Source organism: Cricetulus griseus, chromosome 2 (assembly GCF_003668045.3).
Source record: "Cricetulus griseus strain 17A/GY chromosome 2, alternate assembly CriGri-PICRH-1.0, whole genome shotgun sequence".
Lineage (NCBI taxonomy): Eukaryota > Metazoa > Chordata > Mammalia > Rodentia > Cricetidae > Cricetulus > Cricetulus griseus.
In genome coordinates, this window is record NC_048595.1 from 207,085,924 (window position 1) to 207,107,817 (window position 21,894).

Consider the following 21,894-nt stretch of genomic DNA (forward strand, 5'->3'; position numbering starts at 1 on the left):
CACTAACACCTGGTGCACAAACAACCCATTTTGCCCCTCCCCATATCCTGACTATATAAGCTAGCCTGAGAAAAGTAAAGTTTGCCACTTGATCAGAATCCTGTTTTGTGGTCGTTTTTTCTGCATCTCTTGTCCCCATTCCCTATCCCTAACTCTCTTGCCCCAGGTTGATGTCCTGCAGGACGGGACAGTTGGGTTCATTGGGACTTAGCAATATCAGCTCAGTGAAGGCAATGACTCAATACTAGGAGCTAAAATCATGTTCCTGAGTATAGTACCTAGGGGGTTAGATGGCTGTGAACCACCTTTCAGGTGCTAGAATCCAAACCAGACCTTTGAGAAGAGTAGTCAATGCTCTTACCCGCTGATCCATCTTTCCAGCCCTCACACTCATTTCTTACTTTCACAAATATTTACTATAGGAGTCATGTTCCAGACACTGTGTGACAATAGTGGTACAGTCAAGAACAAAGGACATGGGGTTTCTTCCCTCATGGAGTTCTCTAGTGTGGACAAGAGGAAAAAGCATTTATTACACGCAATTTTCAAAATGATACATGTGTATATATACCTAATTACTTAAGAACTCTGAGAAAATGGCACAGTAAGTAACTCCACTTCTCAACTGAGCACACACACAGAGGTTCAGGAACTTGGCCAGCAGTAATATTAACTTGGCAGGCTGAATCCAGGATTTGTAAGACTAGCTACTTTACTATACTGCTTCTTGTAAAAATTTGTTTTTCAGGGAAATATAGCATGATACCAGAACATATAACTAGCAGAGTGTCTTCTTACTCTTATTGCTATCTGGGTGCTACTGTTATACCAGGGCCTTGAACATGCTAACTCTCCAATATTGAATTACCCTCCTGTTCCAAGCTACACCTGTTGGTTATGTTGCATACAGACTGACCCTGTGTATATCCCAGGGCTGAGATGGAGTTAACTAGGGAAGTTGGTGTTTATGGGAGGAAGGGAAGATTCTTGTGGACAAGGAGAAGAAAGTATGCAAAGGTTCTAATAACAAGTTATAGGGTTTGGGGAAAGGAAAAGGCTTTAACATGTCTGGAGATCATGTTAAAGGGAGATGAGTGGAATGCCAGGCAGATCTTATAAATTATGCTCAGAATTTTCAGACTTCAGAAGCAAGCACATGCTCTTAACTATTCATGGTTCATGGCCTTAAGTCCAAAGATAAACCTAAAGCTCTGTTTGCTATCTACTGCTTAGATACAAATAGCTTATGATCTAACAATCACAGCATACAGGAATTTCTTCAAAAGAGAGAAAAAAAACATAGATAGAAAGGACATCTCTGTTTTGAGATGTTGAATAGCTGCAATCCCTCATCAAACTCTGGAGTCATATTTGATGGGTTCACTTTTATTTCTTGTTCCACAGTATAGTCATTGTGTAGTATTTTCTGGCTTTCTCATCACAGCAATTGTTCAAAACTCAGATTCACAAAGACATGGCATCATCGATGGAAATGCAGCTCTTTCCAATGTTAATATTGAAGAACTGGGACTGAAGAAATGGCTCAGCAGTTAAAAACATGCATTGCTTTGGCTGAGGACTCAAGTTTGGTACCTAATACCCACACTGAGTGGCTCCCAACCAATTGCAACTCCAGCTCTGAGGGACCTGATACCTCTTTCTGGACTCTACAGGTGCCTGGACTCCATAGGTGCCTGCACTCCCATGAACACATATCAGTGCCCCTCTCTCCATGCATATACACAACAGTGAAGGGTTGACTGACATGTGCTGGTATGATTAGTCTTGAAAATTAAGACTTCCCCATAGTACTTCTTTGGATAGTCTAGAATGGACATCTTGGTTTCCTATGTGTGTGTTTCATGAACTGGGACTTTTCAGTAGATGATTGATGGCCATTTTGACACTTTACTAAACAAGGCAAGAAAGAGTAAAGTTGGAACTGACACAAAAAAATAAAGTGACACAGTCTGAGGTAATACCACTAAACATGGGGCCTGTGGGTGAAGAGGAGGCTGGTATTCAAGAAGAAAAATGTAATAATGTAAGGTTGTGGAGCTTTTAAAAATGCCCCTATTAATTAAGTGTGTGTGTGTACACATACATATTCACACATGCTTACCACAGCACACATTGGAAGTTGAAGCACAACTTTTGTGGATCTATTCTTTTCTTCCACAATATTATCCCCAAATCAGGATTGAACACAGGAGATCAGGGCAGCAAGTGAATCTACCTGCTGGGCCATCTTATCAACCCAGGGCTGGAGGCACTTTAGGAACATCAGGGAATGTAAAGAATTTGTGCCTAGCATTACTTATTTAGGATGCATTAGCTTTGAAATATATTCTGTTCATAATAAGCTCTAGTTGGCACAGGTCCAGGATCCAGTCTTAAGTTCTTTCATTTTCAGACAAATAATTTGTGACTCTTTTGTGCTCAAAAATTGCAACTCTTGTTTTCCTATGTGCCTTCGATGGAGTAAGCTAGGACTCTTATAATAGGCAGAGAGGCCTCTAAGCCATGTCTTCTCTAATAGTGGTGGCATGTACAGTGTCCTGCACTAAAGTATGGGCTTCAGCTTCTTCATGCCTTTCTTCCCAGAGTGATAGACAACTCAGATCAGTACATGAGCAGAGTAGCATGTCTCCAGGCTGTGGGGGACCTTTCTAGTGCCAGCCTGGCCTCAGAGGCCTCAAGCGATTCCTTAATTTCAATGTCCTGTTTGTGCTCTACTGGGCTTTCTTGCTGAGTGAGCATGCCTGTTAAAAATCTCTCTGTCCTTGTCGACAGGCATTCAAAAGGACAGTGACCACCTCGCCTGAGTGTGAAGGTTCTTTTTGACAACAGTGGCCACCTTCAGTTTATATTTCAGTTCTTTCTTTGTCTAAAAGTTGGTTTTGTTCTTCACCATGATTGTCCCTTCTTTCAAGGTCAACTAAGATGCAGTGTCACCTCTATTGAAAGCCTCTCTTTTGATCTTGGGTAGAGCAGAGACATGTTGCTTCAAACATTTTGACTATGGCCCAGGTAAATTGGCTGTGAGGCCACATGGCAGTGAGGCCACCTGTCATCTGCCTTTCTGACATTCACAGTTGTGGGAGGAACATTTACATCTTTGTATTCTAGGAAGTTTAGTAGCCTGATGGCAAACAAACAAGTCCTGTTTGTTGTTTTCTACAGAATTGTAATGAGCATTCTTTCTGCAGTCTGGTCCCAGAGCTTCATCAGTCTCAAATTATCACACAGATGCTATATTAATTATGAAACTTTTGGCCACTAGCTATGGCTTCTTATTGGCTAGCTCTGTCTAAATTATTAACCTATTTCTAATAATGTAAGTGTTTCCATGTGGTCTTCTCTTACTGGAGAAAAGGTCCAGACCTGTTACTCCTCTTGCGTCCTATATGGTGATTGACTGTGCCTACATTTCCCAGAACCCTCCACCTCTCCTAGTCCCACCTATCTTGCTTCCCTATTGGACAACAGTGTTTTATTCATCAGCCAATAAGACAAACATGTACACAGAAGAACATTTCCCATCACAGAATGTCTGGGGGCCTGTCTCAGTTTCTCACATACTCCCATGGAATAATGGGGATTACCTGAGTCCACAGGAAGCTGTTCTGAAAGCTTAAAGAAAGTAAAAAATCACTTTTCCTCTCCAGAAGTCAGAATTTCCAAGCCCTATTCCAAATACATTTCACAGTATTATTTTCTCTGTACATTATTGTTAATTTTTAGTCCTAGGAGTCCATTTTCTTTGGCAATTCAGGCCTAGTGGTAGAGATATCATAAGCTAACTGTCTTATGAAAGAAAAAAAAAAACATTTGTGGCAGATAGTATCTATCTGGTCTGAAGTAAGCAGGTACTTGTATTTACTTCAAGTCCAAAATGCTGACCTGGTTTAGACTTGTACCCCAATGATGGGTCGGGGTTTGTATGAGGAAATACCACAACACACTTTCATTTAGCATCATTGTATGGACAGTGATCTGTCTGTGGTGGCTTATAAATGTCCTCTTGGGGTCAAACAGCCCCTTGAGAGATCCTTGGCTTTGCAGCATAAAGAATTTGAACTTGTACCTGTGAGGTGGAAGCAACAAGCAGTTCTGTCTCTGCGAGGTACAGGCATGAGGGCTAAGAGCTGCAGAGCTCAGCCTTGACAGATGGATTTAGCACCATTAGCAGTAGCTTGTTGAAAAACTAAAACGACTTCAAAACTCTTCCCTCTGAACCAGAATGCTACATTCATCCCTTCATTAAAACATTCGTTATTTGCTGACTTGTTTTCTGCCTTCCCCCAGCCTCTCACTCTTTTGTGTCGGAGCTAATGTTCCCAGCGTCTACACTGCGTAGGCCCTGATTATTTGTGAGACAGAGTGAGTTAATGCAGATTTGCAAGCTGTTCCCATTTGTTAAATGTCAGAAAAACACATGCAAGTCACTGGCTTTAGCACTTAGCTGCCAGCTGGCTCTTCTGGAAGCAGGGGACAAATGACAGTCTATCACACAGCATGCTTTCAAAGAAAGAGGGGACCGATTCCAGAACCGCAGCATTGGAGCGGCTTTTAACAACATAAGCAAAATCAGGAGCCAGCATCGGTTTTTTTCCCCCTCTCTTATTTCTTCCCCTGTTGTTGAGTGAATGGCAGCACATTTGGAAGCTTTTTAAAGCCTTGGGAATATCGATTCCACTGCCCACCATCCGAGAGAATGATGGGATAATGGGAGCTTGCCAGAAGAGCTGCATACTCTCTGATGAGTGACACTGGCGACACCCTCCCAGTGTGTACCCTCCCCACCCTGTCCTTCAGGTGAAGTTACTCCTGCCTTCCCACTGCCAGGCCTTCTTTAGGACTTTATAGGACTCTAGATGTCTGTCCTCCTCTGATGGACCCCCGAAGACTTTGTCTGTGTGTTGTATTTTATTGTTAAGGCCACCCACACCCTTAAAAACCTGAAAAAGCAAACAAGTAAATAAGCAAAACCCCACAAGTATTTTAGGGGCTAGGGAGATGGCTCAGTCCATAAAGTGCTTCCCATGCAAGCAGAAGAGTTAAGTTCTGATCTCTACCACACACACAAAAGCCAGATATGGTGTCAAGGCATCTGTAATTCCAGATCTGGGAAGGCAGAAACAGGAGGATCTCTGGGGGAAACAGGAGGATCCCTGGGGCTTGTTAGCCAGTTAGTTTGGCTGAATCAGCAAGTTCAAGATTCAGTAAGAGACCATGTTTCAAAAAAAAAATGTGAAGAGTGAGTGAGGAGGACCATTCATGCACATGGACACATATGCATGCATAAACACTCACACACAGAGACACAATAAACAAAAATGAAAAACTACAAATGAAATAGGAATTTTTTTTTTCTCAAAATTAGTTCACACATTCTCCTATCACCTATTTATGGGGAAACTACTAGGGTAGTACTTGGGTACCGTAGTGGCTAAAAAGTAGAAAATATGGATTGTTTTCATGCTAGGATCTAAGATAGCTGATGATTTTTTAAAATGCCATTCACACATGAAAATACAAATGACTGCAAACAGGATAGGAGAAGGACAAAGACACCACTTCCCATTGTTAAAGACAGACTGAGCTTGGAAGGTCTTGAAAGATTTTAGTAGGCAGAAAGAAATGAAGGGCACCTGAGATGGAGGTGTGACTGCCAGGCAAGAATGAATGCAGAGAGATAGGAACAGTGTTGGCTGTGACCCCACAGGCCTATTTAGGGCAGAAAGTTAATTATCAAAGAGGTCGGAGAAAAATGAAGAACTAGGTTGAGGCCAGGCTAAGGAAAATGACCTTTTAATGGATGGATGGTTTTGAATCAGAGACTGATATTTCAGGTTATTCTTATCTACTTACCCACATATGATCCAATTCAGTGTTTGGAAACACCTACGTGATATGATTTATGCACACAACAAAATGGGCTAAGCAATAAGAGGGTATCATCTAGAGAGTAGTTGCCTGGATCAGGCCATTTGGTTTTAGAGGTTAAATGGAGTTCTTAATAGAAATCTTGGTTCTGCTGAAGTTACCACGCCCCGACAGTACTGTCAATACTTTCCCTCTGATACTTGGTGAGTTGTCTCATCAATTGCTGCAGATCAATACTTTTTTTTCTCTTATTATTATTATTATTATTATTATTATTATTAATTCAGGTTAGGGAACAGGCTTGTTTCACATGTAAGTCCCCTCTCCCTCTCCCTCCCCTCACCCCCATTCCTTCTCCCCCACCTCCAACCTACCCCCCACCCCATCCACCCACCACTCCCTAGGGAGGGTAGGGCCCCCAACAGGGGCTCCACCAAGTCCACCAAATCTTCCTGTGCTGGGTCTAGGCCCCTCCCATGTGTCCAGAGACAGAGCGCATCCCTTCAAGTGGGATGGGTTCTCAAAGTCCCCACACACACCAGGGCAAAACGCCAGTCCACCTCTGGAGGCTCCCAGGAGTTCAGGGGCCTCCCCATTGGCATCCATGATCAGGGGGCTGGATCAGTCCCGCACTGGCCTCCCAAAGAGCGTCTGGGGTCGATATGCTTTCCCTTTTTCAGGCCAACTGTTTCTGTGGGTTTCTCCAACCTGGTACAGACCCCTTCGTTCTTCATTCCTCCCTCTCTTCAACTAGGTTCCAGATTTCTGCTCAGTGTATTTCTGTGGATGTCTGTCTCTGCTTCCACCAGCCACTGGATGGGGATTCTAGGATAGCATAGAGAGTAGTCATCACTCTCATTCTAGGGGAGGGGCTTCTAGGCCATCCTCTCCTCCACTGCCCGGACTGTCAGCTCGTGTCATCCTTGTAGGTCTCTGGAGATCTTCCTAGTTCCAGATCTCTTCTCGGACCTATAGTGGCTCCCTCTGATATGGTATCTCTCATCCTGCTCTCTCTCCTCTATTCTTCCCCGAACTCAATATCTCTGCTCCTCCATTTCTTCTCCTCTACTCTTCTTCTTGTGCTCTTATTGTGGCAGCACCCACTCCCCTACCCTCATGCTCTCAATTAGCTCCGGAGTTCATGCCACTTCCCATTCCTGGGGTCTATTTATCCCTTAGAGTCATTCATGATTTCTAGTTTCTTTGGGGAAGAGGATTATAGGCTGGTAATCCTTTGCTCTATGTCTAAAAATCATATATGAGTGAGTACATACCATGTTTGTCTTTTTGTGATTGGGTTACCTCACTCAGGATGGTTTCTTCTAGTTCCATCCATTTGCCTGCGAATTTCAAGATTCCATTGCATTTTTCTGCTGAGTAGTACTCCATTGTATAAATGTACCACATTTTCTCTTTCCATTCTTCAGTTGAGGGGCATCTAGGTTGCTTCCAGGTTCTGGCTATTACAAACAATGCTGCTATGAACATGGTTGAACATATGTCCTTGTTGTATGAACATGCAGTATTTGGGTATATACCCAAGAGAGGAATGGCTGGATCTTGAGGTAGATTGATTCCCATTTTTCTGAGCAACCGCCATACTGATTTCCAAAGTGGTCTTACAAGTTCACACTCCCACCAGCAATGGAGGAGTGTTCCTTCTTCTCCGCAACCTCTCCAGCATAGGTTGTCATTGGTATTTTTGATTTTAGCCATTCTGACAGGTGTGAGGTGGTATCTCAGAGTTGTTTTGAGTTGCATTTCTCTGATGGCCAAGGATTTTGAGCACTTTCTTAAGTGTCTTTCAGCCATTTCAGATTCCTCTGTTGAAAAATCTCTGTTTAGTTCTGCACCCCACTTTTTAATTTCATTGTATGGTGTATTGGTGTCTAGCTTCTTGAGCTCCTTGTATATTTTGGAAATCAGTCCTCTGTCAGATGTGGGGCTGGTGAAGATCTTTTCCCATTCTGTGGGAAGATCAATACTCTTTCACTGTCATGGAAAATCCCCCCACCATCCCTCAAGTTCATGTAAGTAATGACTATGATTAAGGAATTTGATCCCAAGAACCCATGTTTTAAAAAGTCAGGCATGTTGAGGAATTTTTATAACACCAGTGGTGGAAAAGTATAGACGAGAGGATCTTTAGGGCTAGCCTACTTTATCAGGGTAGTGAAAGGCCTTGTCTCAAAACAAACAAATAAACAAACAAACAATAAAACAAAGATAGACAGTACCTGTATCCCTGAAGAAAGACACTTTATGTTGTTCTCTGGGCCACACATACGTAGACACACACAGACATGTATACCTGCATAAATACGTGCAAACAAATGGGCATGTACACACACACACACACACACACACACACACTTACATACATAACTTCAGAGCAAATATTGAAAGTACAGAAGCCACCTTGCTTCTCTCCTTTGTATGACAGTCTAGTTTCATGGCTTATCATTTATGTTCCACCCTACTGCACTCTGACTTCTAGTCCTGTCTTTCTCTAACATTCTTGAAAACATGTAATGATTCAACCCAGTAGACTTTTAAGTTTTATCTCATTTTATCACCCATAAGTATTTAAGCTTATTGAATAGACTGAGGACAAATGACCAAATTCATTAGTTTTCTATAATATGCACTGGTGATCATGACCTTGGGTGTGACACCGATCGGAGTGACCTGGGACATATGCCTTAGTGTGGGGACAGGCTTGCTTATGCAAAGGCCTGCCTTTTGTGCTCTTCTTGAGATGACATATTGGTTTCTTTCTAGAGGTAGACATGCTTCACAGTGCAGGTGCTCACTCAACCTTCACTGAATAAAAAAAGAGGGCAGCAGAGAACACAAATTGTAGATACTACCATGAAGCAAGATTTGAATGTTGCTTTGTGACCTTAATTCCAGTGGTTTCCATAACCATGAAAAGTGAACTTGGAGTCTTTGATGGGGAGCCTGTAACCACATTCAAAGAATAACATTTCATTTATTCTGGGATTATGGCTTCACAGCCAAATCTTAGTGAACATGAAGGAGTTCAGCTATAAACAATGAAGGAAGCATCCCCTAGCTAAATATATCATGGCAAGAGATGACTACTGTGTCATCACTCTTATTTGATTTTATTCTTTCTTCACTTGCAACCTCTGAAGGTTTCTCTTGACCTACCATCTCCTTAAATATTATTTAAAAACTGTAGTTTTGTTGATGAAATATATTGGACTTAATTTGGATGCACTGCAGTGTTTACTCATCTTAACATCAATCCATTGACTACTAACACTATTTCTTTCACTGGTTTGGGTTCTGTTATATATAAAAAAGGAAAGACCCAATTCCTCTTTCATCATCTCTTGAGCTAGCTTTGAGATACATAAACAAATGAGCATTATGACACAGAACACTTTAGTCAATCCATGTAGCTTAACTAAATCAATAAATTCTACGTGTTCAGAAATGGTAAAAACTGGCTTCCATCCCCCAATTGATACACCACATCTACTACAGGACTGTGCCTCTTTTTGCTTGCCCATGTAATATATGTCAATTATGAAGTCCAAATGAACAGATAAAAATGGCACCCCTTGAAAGCTGTTTCACTATCATCTTTCTTCCTATTAGATAGGGCAGAACCTTTGCTTTTCTCTAGGTGCATTAAGAAATGATTCAAATGACTTTAATCTTCTGAGGTTGTCATGAAGTTTTCTAACATGAAATGTTCCATGCTTATATGGAATATGAGTCTAATGAAAGAACAGGTTATTTTTCAGTTATTACAAAACAAAAAAGAGTTTGCTTTGAGCAGATGTCGTGGAAAAAGGAGATTAAATGAAACAGAACAAAGGGCCTTGGTAAGCTCAGACTTAAGATATTCTATCTAATTCTGCCTTCACCAACATCCACACCTGTATACTCAAATCCATATGTACATGCAAATCTGTGTCCTTGGAGGTCAGTCTCCTCCTGTCATCATGGATTGGAATGTCTGGCCCCATAAGTTACTACAAGTATCTTACCAAGTCTTCCAAAGAATAACAAGGAGGTTAATTCCCTCAACATTTTACATGTGTTTTCCATTCTTTATATGAGTACAAAGAAACTTTTCAGATACAGTGGGAGAAACTATTGGTTTTTCTTTCTCGTGTCATTCTTTCAACACCATATTAGGCCAAGATAAAATTAGAGCATGGACTGGAAGATATAGACAAAAAATGGTGTAAGGGAGAAGAAAAAAAGAGCATCTAATTGAATTATTTTCCAGAGATAAGAGAGTAAGAGAGGAGAAAAATTGCAATCTATAAGTAAAGTCAATTCTATTGGTCTTTCTAACAGGATTATGTCATCATGAAAAATGTGTAGTGGGTGCCCTGGATGCTGGAGTCTGTACAGGAGTCAGGTACTCATAAAGTGTTTGTGCCACTGGGATGCTTTCTTCTTGCTTGTGCCTAGTATACTCTTTGGGGAAATGAGAGGCCATGGTAAAGCTTTTGTGAGTAGCTCATTTGTAATAATGCTTGACAGTAAGACAATAGGAAGTGGTCAGAACTCCATCTCTCTCTGTGTGTATACATGATTACATGTATGTGTTTATGTATCTTTGTATATATATATACATATATATATGTTTATTCATAATTGTGTGTATATATGTGTGCGTATATCTATGCATGTGTGCCACCATTTGTGTAGGGGTCAGAGGACAACTATGAGAGTTGTTCCCTCCTTCTATCATGTGGGTTCTGTGAGAATCCAACTCAGTTTGTCCAGCTTAGTGACAAGTGTCTCACCAGTTGTCCACATCTTCCCCCCTAGTCTGATTAAACACCATTACTTCTCTTTCTACTATCTATCACATTCTGCATGTATTAAGAATAGCCTTATTTTTGTGCATTCTTTCTTACTTCCTATCCTACGTATAGACTCGACTTCATTCAGAGTCGACCTTTTACAACATGCACAATTAGCTAAAGATTTCAGCTTTTCTTTGAAGCCACTTCCCTGGCAATTTCCTCTCTTCTTTCTATCCCCCTAAATTCTTAATATTATAGTTCAAGGTTCAACTTCCTTGAAAAGTATTTTATTGAATTTTGATCTCACATGATACTAACTCATCATCATCATCATCATCATCATCATCATCATCATTATTATTATTTGGTTTTTCGAGACAGGGTTTCTCTGTGGCTTTGGAGGCTGTTCTGGAACTAGCTCTTGTAGACCAGGCTGGTCTCGAACTCACAGAGATCCACCTGCCTCTGCCTCCTGAGTGCTGGGATTAAAAGTGTGCGCCACCAACGCCCGGCAATACTAACTCTTAACATCCGTGTCCATTCTTGGGGAGGTGATGCTACATATTAGTTAGGTTTCTTGCAGTTATACTGATGGGATCATAGCTCAAACTGCAGATGTTACAGAATAGATACATTAGGAACATAGACTTTGGGAGCAGTTGTTTTATGGTTTAATGATAATGTCTGTTTTTTGCCTTGGGTCCCTTTCCTCACAGGCATTCTCCTAGTGTTGGGCAGGTTGTCTTATTCTTTCTGATGAGCACATCCTGGTAACAGAATGTGATCCTTTTAAAGACATCCAGCATGAAAATCCCGAGAACACCTTATTTGTTGAGCCTAGTCCTTTGGTCATTTCTGGACCTACTGCTATGTTTAAGGACAGGAATTATTATGGATTCAGTTCCATATAAACCAGAGAGAGAATATTATCTGTGGGAACTAGAAAATGACAGAAAACAGGTGACAAAAGAGGACAATCACTATCCCTAGTAGACTATCTTCTCATGAATTTAATGTTTTCTCATTTACATAAGAATGAATGCCCTCCATGCTTCAAAGTCTGCCTCAAATTTCTATACTTTCTTTGCTATTCCTTACACATTGTTTGTATTAAAAAATAAGTCGAAGTATTTTGGAATAATCTAGAAATGTATCTGTAGTTGGCTATTGTGGTTGGCTTAGATTCGGTTTTATTCTATTTTGCATATACATACATGCTCATGTGCAAACATCTATGTAGGTATATGTGTAGTCAGAGGACAGGCTCAGCTCTTATTCCTCGAGTTCCATTCACTTTGATTTTAAAGACACAGTCTCTCATTGATCTGGAATTAGGCCTTTTGTCTGGGTGATTCCCAGAGATCTCCCTATCTCCACCTTCACAGTGCTAAGATTACAAGAGGGTATCACCACAGCCTGCTTTTTTGTGTGTGAGCTCTTAGGATCAATCTCCAACCCTCATGCTTGCAAGGGAAATACTTTACTGGCTGAACTATCACCCCAGCCAAACTATTATCTTAAAGAGGTCAAAGTATTGAATGTTATCTTCCAAAGGCTATGGATTATTTCTGAGACATCTGTTGGTGTTTTACAAATATAGCCATTGGTTTGGGTATGCTGATGAGTGTCTGGAAATGGATCACTGCAAGTCTAATCCTTTCGATGAAAAAGCAATTCAGTGTGTATATTCTGCTGCTGTATTATCTTCACAGGAGAAGAGTGTGATTAATAGCAGGGCATAATGTATTACTCTAAAGGATAGCTGGGGAAAAAGCCAATTTTCTGCACAGCGTTTGGACCCCCTTGGAAGTGGGTTGTATTGTAAATTCAAGAAGTCTTATATAAATCTGGCAAATTTTTCTATTGGAATAGATGACCTATTTAGTCTATTACATCTTAGTTTCTATGATTCTGAGGCTCCTTGGGGCGTGTGTAGAATGGAGCAATCGAAGAATGGTAGATATCACAGTGAGGTTGCCATCTGTGGAAGAGGAACAAGAAGATTGATGAGAATTCTCTCCCTGGCAGATACTTACTTCTCAAGTGCTTTTAAAACAAGAGATGTGCAAAATTCTTCATGAGTGGTTAAACCATGAAGATGGATTTCCAACTGTATTTTACCAGGAAGAAATATTTTACAATGTGTCTACAACTTCCATTAAAAATCTAGCCAAATATCTCTCACTTCTCCCTAGACTCCTTTGCTCCTACATTTTAATAAATCAAGGAACATTTGTAAGTGCTAAATGCTAAATGGTTATTCACAGTTAATTTTTAATCAACTAACAACAGTTATGTGTTAATTGAATGCCATTAACAAACCATAACCTGATGCATTAGCTCCTTTGTTATGCAAAGAAACTTTTCCCTAAAGCTTTTATGTATTGTCTGACTTTCTTTCAAACAGAACATCAATACCCTTAGACCATGAGTGTAGCAAATGTGTTTGCTGTTATTATGCATGTGTATATGTTTGTGTCCCTGTATTCATTCCAATCAAACCAGGAGGTACCAGAGGTATTGAAAATAAAAAAGAAATTCAAATATAGTCAGTCCTATGATAGAAATTAATTACATAATGTCAATTGGGCATTTTGGAATTATAATTTAGCTTTTTTTGGTTTTAATTTCTATGTGTTACCTAATATCTTTTTGGCTTTTAATTCAAATAGTTACTTTGGAAAGCAACTCCATAGTGATCTCTGTATGATTCCTTTTTCATTATAGGCAGAAACAGAAAATTAACAGTGTTCATGCACCTTACATGACCAGTTCACACCTACTCTAGCAGAGTTCTGAAAATTGCAACATAGACAAATGATGATAAAGCTTAGATTATATGGCAGCAAATTATCCCAACTCTAGCAGAGTAGGTGGAGAACAAGTCCCCATGGGTGATGAGGGAGCATTGTTTGCCAGGTCAGCCATCTTGTTGGATGTGCTGTTTAAGTCTCTACAAGGAGATTCTGAGCAAATGTATAGGAAATGTTTATTTAATAAGATTTTGTTTTAATATTCTTTATTCTTGTGTGCCTGTATATATGTATTTGGTCAAAAATTTGTTTTAGTAAGGTACTAAACATAAGGCTTTTCTTTTTCATCTCTTTATCTCTTAGATTGATGAATATGTTCTATTGGCTCATGGGGAAAATGTACAAGACATAAATTCAAAGACAAAGTTTTTTTTAAATGTAGATTAAACAAAGCATGGAGACTTTCTGTGAGTTAAATATTCAATGTCTCCTGAAGTCTGGCTTAACTGTGGTTCTGGCCTCTCATTGGTTGTAAAGATGGATGAAAAAGTCTACACACCATTGTCCTAATTATGCAGAGGTATACTGAAGCAAAATAAGGTGAGTGAGATACTATCATTAAAATAGAAATATTGTTAATCCTACCCTTTGGGATATTCTTGTCATAAGTATGGCATTGTCTCAGTTCTCAGCATCTAATGTGTGTTTTACATACTTAGATTATCATTGACTCTTCTTATAAGAATTTTGGGAGCTGCATATAAGACCCTCAGAGCATGTTAAAGGAAACTGCAATGCTTTATACAGTGTTTTTATGCTGTACTAATGTTTCTTTAATAAGTTTAAAAACTTTTTTTTTAGTTGTGTACTTGTGTGTCTGCCTATATGTATGCAAAGTGTGTATATGCCTTTAGAGACCAGAAGATGTTGTCCACTCTCCTGGAGCTGAAGTTACAGGACGCAGTGAGCTGCCTGAGATAGGTCTGGGAGCTGAAATGTCCCCAGAAAAAGGAGCAGGAATTCCTCTCTGCTGAGCAATCTTTCCAGTCCCAGAAAAATGTTTCTTGGTTAGTGTTTCTGAAAGCATTTTTAGCACCATGTCTGCCCAAATGCTGCTGCATTGTGTCCTCCGGGAAGCCTGGCCGTTCTTCCCAATCCTTGTGCTATTTTTCTATTACTTGGAAAGTAATACAGTGGATATGGGTGGTTAGAACCAGGCATACTTCACAGATGCATCATATATTGAATTCTAATTTTAGGAAGGCCTTCATTTTTTGTTTTTACAGTATATAAAGTCTGTTAAAGAACATCTGTGAGTCTGTGTTCTACCTTGATATTGCATGGCATCTCAAACTTGGAAATTTCGCTATAAATTTCTTTTTTTTCTTTCTCACATCTAGATACACATCTGTAAATGGTCAAGTCATGAAAAAACAAACAAACAAACAAACAAAAAACAAACTGGCCACCAGCTTCTCAATTTTTGAAAAGGGGTCTCTAAAACTAATTATAGCATTTCCAGGCCTTGGGGTGTAAACAGCAGCAACAACAAAAACCAAGCAACCAACCAAACAAAAACAATGAATGTGGTATGACAAAGCATTGATTGAATGTGAGACCAAGAAGGTGCTGTTGTCAGAGTAGAGGGGGTTTCTTCTTCCTTTGGAGTGAGCTGCAGATGAGAATTACATAGACATCCTTTGAGGTAAGATCACATCTTTCTTGTGAGATCATGTTGTTATCTGAACTTTGTCCACCCCCTTCAGCCACCAGTGAAAATGCTCAGTCCTGGCAGTGTGCAGTGGGGTGAATGTGGCGACTGGAGAGTAAAAGATGACTTTTATTAGCTAAATATTTATTCACTGATTACTTCCCTATATGTTCATTGAGGAATAGGTGCCTGGGTCTGATACCTACTAAGAGCTGCATAAAAGATCACTAGGTTTCTAATAAATAAAATAAATAAATAAATAAATAAAATAAGATATAAAACAAATTAGAAATTTTATATTAGCTTGAAATGACAGTTTATGGATTGGGATTAGAATTCTGTAGATTGAAGGAGTGGGGCTGGGCACTCACCTTAAAAAGATTATAATCCCATTTGTTAAGTGATTTTGTACAAGCTGTAGTAGCTATGGGAGAAAGGAATTAAAATGAAAGAACATTTAAAAGACATATGCACGTCCATCAGCTATTTCTGAGAGATGAGCTGCCCACACAACTCTGCAGAGCAGTGGGGAGAGGGAAGAAAAACTCTAATCCAGTGGGGAACAGGGTGTACAAAATTGAGATACATGCAAATAAAAATATTCAAGTAGCTTTTGGAGACTATTATTTTGCTTTTTTGTGTGTCACTGTGACTGAAACACCTCAGAGAGAAAGAGAGAAAAATAAACCCCTTTATCTCACAGGATTAGAGGAGTCAGTTAGTGGTCTCCTGATATTGTGTTTCTGGGCCTGATATCATGGTAATCCACAAGAGTGTGGATTCTGAAGGTTGGAGCAGGGGAAGGAGGAGAAGGTTAAATCTCCTGTATCCTACTTTCTCCAAACAAACCCCGCCTCTTATGTCTTGTTACCTCCTGAAAATGGTGTCATGTTTTAAGTTCACTAAAGAGTTAATAAAAAGAATGATTAGACCAGTGCTCTCTGGATCCAATTACCATCTAAAAATCTATCAGCTCACATCCAACCTTCAGTATATAAGCCATTTTATGTTCAAGTCATTGGGTCCCACTTCTTAACATTTCATATTGAAAAATGTGTTTAGCTTACCTTTAAGAGTCCCCAAAGTATCAACATCCTTCAACAGTCCAAGTTTAAAGTTTCCCAAGACTTTTAGCCATGAGCCTTTGTGAAAAAAAAAAAAAAAGAAAAAAGAAAAAAACATGACACATTTCCTACATACAATGCCACCCACTAAATGTTTTCATTACAAGAGGAAGAAACATGGGAACAGACGGGAAAGATTAGAACAATGCTAGAAAAACACATCAATGAAAATATTAAATCTTGTAGCCTTGTGTCTGACATTCAAGGCACATGATGATGATGTGAGATGCTTTGTGTGTGGGAGGTTCCACTGCCATGTCCTGACCACTTACTTGAAGCTCATGTGGTTTCTTCCCTGAGCTGGCCTTAGTTATTACCTGAAACTTAACTTGGGAATGACTCTACATTTTTGGCATCTCTGACTTCCTGAATTATCCTGTACATCTTCAGCTTTTCCTTTCCAGTGTCATTTGTTTTTGTTGTCTCAGGAAACCCCTGTCGTGGTGATATATTGTTTATGATTTAATAAAGCTGCCTAGGGATCAAAATGCAAAGCTAGCCACAGCCATAGAGTCAGGCAGTAGAGACACACACCTTTAACCCCAGGATTCAGGAGACAGGCATATGGATCTCTGTGAGTTCAAGGCTACCCAGGACTACACAAGAGTGAATCAATCTAAAAGAGTAACAGAGCTTATGCCTTTAAATCCAGAACTAGAGAAGTATATAAGGAAGAAGAAAATTCAGTCTTAGACAATTAGTCTCCAGCCACATGGAGGAGAACATAGTAGTTTGAATGAATCTAAAAGCAGGGAAGTCAGGAGCAAGCAGTCTAGGAGTCTGAGATTTGGAGGAGAGCAGTACAGTTTGAGGAGCATTGCACACTGAGGATTTGTGGAGGCAAGATTGACATTTTGGTTTACAGTAGAGGGAAGAGCTAGAGGCTTGGCTGCTTTGCTTTTCTGATCTTCAGATTGAAACCCAATATCTATCTCTTGTTTTTATTATTCGTTCTACAACCTATAGGGACTGTGATCTTGCCACACATCATCTGTTGTCACAGGCCTTTTAAGTCTAGATGACCACATATCTCTGACCTCATATCTCTTGCTTCTGAGTAACAGTAAATCCAGGATCATGTGGATGTTGCTTATGTCTGTCTGTTGACCATTTAAACCATATCTAGATGCCTATGGCCGACGTGTGGCTTTCTAGCCAAGTGAAGGACTGGGCAATTGCAAATGACTGAGAATTGCCTCATATACAATCTATGAGACTATCACAATATTTTTTATTCTGATGCTGAGTGAAGTGTGGTAACAAGATCTAGGTTATTTTCATGGACCTGGGCATACATTTTGCTTCATTAATGATTCCTCTGAGTACATTAATGGATAACATTTATACCTTGGATATATATGTCTGTGGTCAGACATGATGGCAGATGCCTGGGATTGAGGTAAGAGGATTTATTCTGGTTGGTTGAAGACCAGCCTCAGCTATACGCAGAAAGAGAACAGCACAGGGTGGTGTTAAAAAGCTGGTGATCGTTTCTATCAACCTGCATTCATCGTATGAAGTAATGTGCTTCATAAGGGCAATTTTGTATAGAATATAATGTACCTTCACCACCCCCAGTGGTAGGTTTCCTTTTCTTTTAACTTATCCTTCCTATTTTCCTTCATTTTCTAGGATCTGTTCTCATAATTTCATCTCTCTCTCTCATTCTCTCTCTCTCTCTCTCTCTCTCTCTCTCTCTCTCTCTCACACACACACACACATAAATTTATGTGCTCATACAAGGGATAGTTATAGCATGTTTAGGTGTAATTATGACCTGGTTACTGTTTCTACTTGAAAATTAATCATAATATTAGGAGGTATGATTGTGTGTCAGGTTGACAAGGGGTAGGCTTGTGATGACTGCTCTTGTTGTCAACTTGATTACATCTGGAATTCACTAAAACCCCAAATGGAGGGACATACCTTTGAAGGGTTTTTGCTTAATTTAAAGTGGGCAGATTCACTCCTAATCTGGATCTTCGAGGTGGGAAGACCCACCTCTAATGTGGGCCACATCTTCTGCTGGAGGCATACATAAGTGCACTCAAGAAGGAAGCTTTCCTCAGCCTGCTTGCTCTCCCCTTGCTAGCATACCCATTGCTACACTGGCATTAGAGCTTACTTCTTTGGGGTTCTGGTGCATACTGAAGACCAGCTGAGGCATTCAGCCTTGTGGACTGAACTAGATTCTTGGATCTTCATAGATAGTTGTTGGATTAGCTGGATCACAGCCTATAAAACATTATAATAAATTTCTTTTCTCTATACAGACAGAGATTCATTTTATTAGTTCTGTTACTCTAGAGAACCCTGACTAATATGTGTGTGATCCAGGATCCACAAATGAGAGAAACTGTCTGAATTAATTTGCTTAATAAGACAATCTCAGTTGCATCCATTTTCTTGTAACAGATATAACATCTTTATGGCTGAATACATTTCAATTATGTGCTGCATTTTGTTCATCTGATTATCTACTGACAGATATCATCATATAGCCTTAGTTGTGTGCTCAGGAGTGGTATAGCTTAGATATATTTGTAATTCTAATTTTACTTGATAAACCTTCATACTGGCTTCCACAGTGGCTGGTTTATTTTAGTTTCCCACTAGAAGTGTATAAGGATTCCCTTCCTCCACATTCTTCCCAGAATTTGTTACTTCTTTTCTTGATGATCATTCTGACTGGGATGTGATGGACTCTCAGAGTAGTTTTAATTTGCGTTTCTCTGATGGCCAGTGAGGCGAACTATTTTCTTTAATGTCTATTGCACCATTTGCATTGAATCTTTCTTATTATTAATTTCTCATTAGTAATTGGGTTGTTTGATTTCTTAGAATTGAATTTTTAGAGTTCTTTATTTGTTCTTGATATTGATCCTCCCTCAGGTATATAATTAGCAAAGATTTTCCTCCTATTCTGTAGTCTGTCTCTTCACTTGATTGTCAGTTTTCTTTGCTGTGCTTGTTAGTTTTATATAATCCCACTTATTAATTGTTAATCTATTTCCTAAGCTACCTGAGTCCTTATCAGAAAGTCTTTGTTTATGTCTACATCTTAGAGAATGTTTCTACTTTTTCTCAAATAGTTTAAAAGTTTCAAGTCTTATAGTAATAGTTTTGATCCATTTAGAATTGATTTTTTGTAAGGGGTTGAGTGTCTGGAATGGACTTTTATTCTTTTGCCTGCTGATAGACAGTTTTTCCAGCAATATTTGTTTTAAAGGCTCTTGTTCCTTCAACTTATATTTTGGATGACTTCATAAAAATATAAGAAGACTGTAGCTGCATGTGCTAATGTCTGGTTCTGCTGTTTAGCCCATTGACATCATGTCTGGTTTTGTACTATGACTCTCTAGTGTACCATGTACTCACTGTGAGGTTGCCTCCCTAGTTGTTGTCCTTAATCCAGACTCTGTCTGGTGCCTTTTTTTGCTAAATTCGCATGAATTTTAAGATTTTTTTCCTATTTATAAGAAATATGACATTGGAATGGTGATAGTGATGCCATTGGACCAGAGGACAGTTTTTGGTAAGATCCATTTTCACAGTATTAATTCTGATGATCCACGAGCGTGAGAAGACCTCTCTTCTAGTGCTACTTTAATTTCTTCCTTTCTTCAGTGTTGCAACATTTTCACTATAGACACCTTTCACTTCCTTAGTTAGGTTTATTCAAAGGTATTTTTCTGGTTAAATGTCTATTACTTAATTCTAAAACATTGAACATGCCTTTCTTGCCTTAACAGTTTTTAAATTTGCAAACTTGTAATTAATATAGAATGCCATGTGTTACCCTTTCCTGCAGTTTTCCATCTCATGTCTGTGATAACATAGTTCTGCCATACAAAGAAATTCTACTTGAAAATGGATGGTGGTGGTGCATGCCTTTAATTCCAGCACCTGGGAGGCAGAGGCAGGCGAATCTCTGTGAATTGGAGACCAGCCTGGTTTACAAAGATACTCAGAGAAACCCTGACTGAAACAAACAAGCAAACAAACAAACAACAGCAACAAAAATAGAAATTCTACTTGAATCAAATAGGGTTTGGAGTTGTTCTGAATGGGATTATTTTCCTATGTCTTTCTCAGGACATTTGCTTCTGGTGTATCCGAGGCCACTAATCCTTATATGTTGATTTGTATCCTCCAACTTTACTGCAAGTGTTTATCAATTCTAAATGTTTTCTAGTATAGTCTTAAAGGATTCCTATGCATAGGATTGTGTTGTCTGCAAATAATAATACATAATCATGAGACTTTGTGTGAAACTAGCCTAGAATAAAAACTGAGCTTAATTGGAAAGAATTCCTAATTTCAAGTACATGTTCACTTGTAGACAAGAAACAGGTCAGGTGCTCTTCAAGCAAGCTCCTTCAGTGGCAACAGTCTTCCCATTCAATTTTCTTCCATATCTGAGTTTCTTGTTTCCTTGATGATTGAGAGATGGTGTGATATGGGGCTGCTACTGGGTAGGTAAGAATGGCTGTTAATTAATGTCCTTATTAGGCCTATCACCATTTACAAACAACACAATTTCTTCCAGACTGTTCCCGCCTCTTTTCTTTAATGTATAAATAGTAGAGATCTTATCTATCAGACAAGAGAATTACAAATGTGACTACTGGAACATCTGGCATGTGTGGAAGGAGTCCCTCTCTCTCTGTGCCAGACATTGCTAGATGCTTTATGTGAATTATCTTTCAGTCTTCCCAGAAACCCATGATCACTGACTGTTGTACAAAGGAGTAGATCCAGGTTTTTTGAGGCTGAGATAATTCCCTGCGGTCATACAGCTGGAAAACGTTGGAGCCAGAATTTAAATTTCAAATGTTTTATTTAGAACACAGGTGTGTGGCTGCCATGCTAGACTATGAGGCCCAAAGGGGATAGCATGCAATCTGTAAAGTGCAACATGCATGGAAAAAGGGGATGATGCCTATATGTTGTACTTTGCTTATCCATAACATCCTCCAATACATTGCATGTAGCAGGAACACAGCAATTGGCAGGCGACAATTTTGTGTTCTTTAAAGCAGAGGACTTTTAAGATTGCATATTTGTAGTATGCAACAAGTTCAAAGTAGGTATCAAACTCAGAAGCTTAGAGCAGTTGTAGTATAGGTCAGACATTGGGGATGTTCTTGAAGCTTCCACTGAGTTCTGGGCCTCCAAGGTCTTCTCTATGGCAGCAGACACAGGACACACATACAGTATGCAGTTCTGGCTCTTTATTATAGCTGAAAGTCTACGGGATAATATTTTCTATTTAGGTTTTTATCTCTGTAGAATATTTAACAGAAACTTGTCAAGTAAGAAAGACTGACTTTCTTTAAATATAATTTTGAAATTTAACAAAAATGTTTCTTAGAATTCTGGGATTTCACAAAGACTTTACCATTAACTGAACAAGTGAAGTAAAGAATAAAGCAATGATGGGTAATTTAGTCTATAACTTTGCCTTATAAAAATGGGATAAGTGTGGTACATTTACACAACCGAGTACTACTTAGCAGAAAAAAAAAAAAACAATGGAATCTTGAAATTTGCAGAAAAATGGATGAAAATAGAAGAAACCATTCTGAGCTAGGTAACCCAATCACAAAAAGACAAATGAT